The sequence below is a fragment of the Dipodomys ordii genome, unplaced genomic scaffold, assembly GCF_000151885.1.
Source record: "Dipodomys ordii isolate 6190 unplaced genomic scaffold, Dord_2.0 Scaffold7, whole genome shotgun sequence".
Classification (NCBI taxonomy): Eukaryota; Metazoa; Chordata; class Mammalia; order Rodentia; family Heteromyidae; genus Dipodomys; species Dipodomys ordii.
The window spans coordinates 5,711,984-5,712,526 of NW_012267223.1; positions in this window are offsets into that span (position 1 = coordinate 5,711,984).

Genomic DNA, 543 nt, shown 5'->3' on the forward strand with positions numbered 1-543 from the left:
GAGGAGGAGGAGGAGGAGGGAGAGGGAGGGGGGGAGAGGGAGAGATCTGAGCATTTAAGAAAGCCCAAGGAAAGAATCAACCGGAATTAAGAAATTTGATTGACAGAAGATTCTAGAACTGGCTTTTTTCCTCCTATCATTATATATTTTTTAGGGGGGAGGTGAATTTCAAGCAGTTTCAGATTGCAAACTCTTATCTAGACCCCCCCAACACACACTCACACTCCCCCCCCAGGGGAGGGAGGGGGAGGGAGGGGTTAGGAAGATCCGGTCCCCCAAGGGAAAGGATCCCAGGGCCCCCAAATGCCAGCCAATCCCAAAGCTGGCTGGCGAGGCAGGTGCAGCTGGGACCCCCCTCTCCTCTCTCTTTTCTCTCTCCCGCAGCCCTGGTACCAGGCGGGTCAACTCCAACCCGCTTTGATCTGGGCCGAAATGACCAACCCCCCCCCACACACACACCCGCATTCAACCCCGCCAAGCCCCCCACGGCCGTAGAGCCGAGCAGCGGGCGGGTCACGGGTCTGTGGGCCCCGTGGTGCCCCT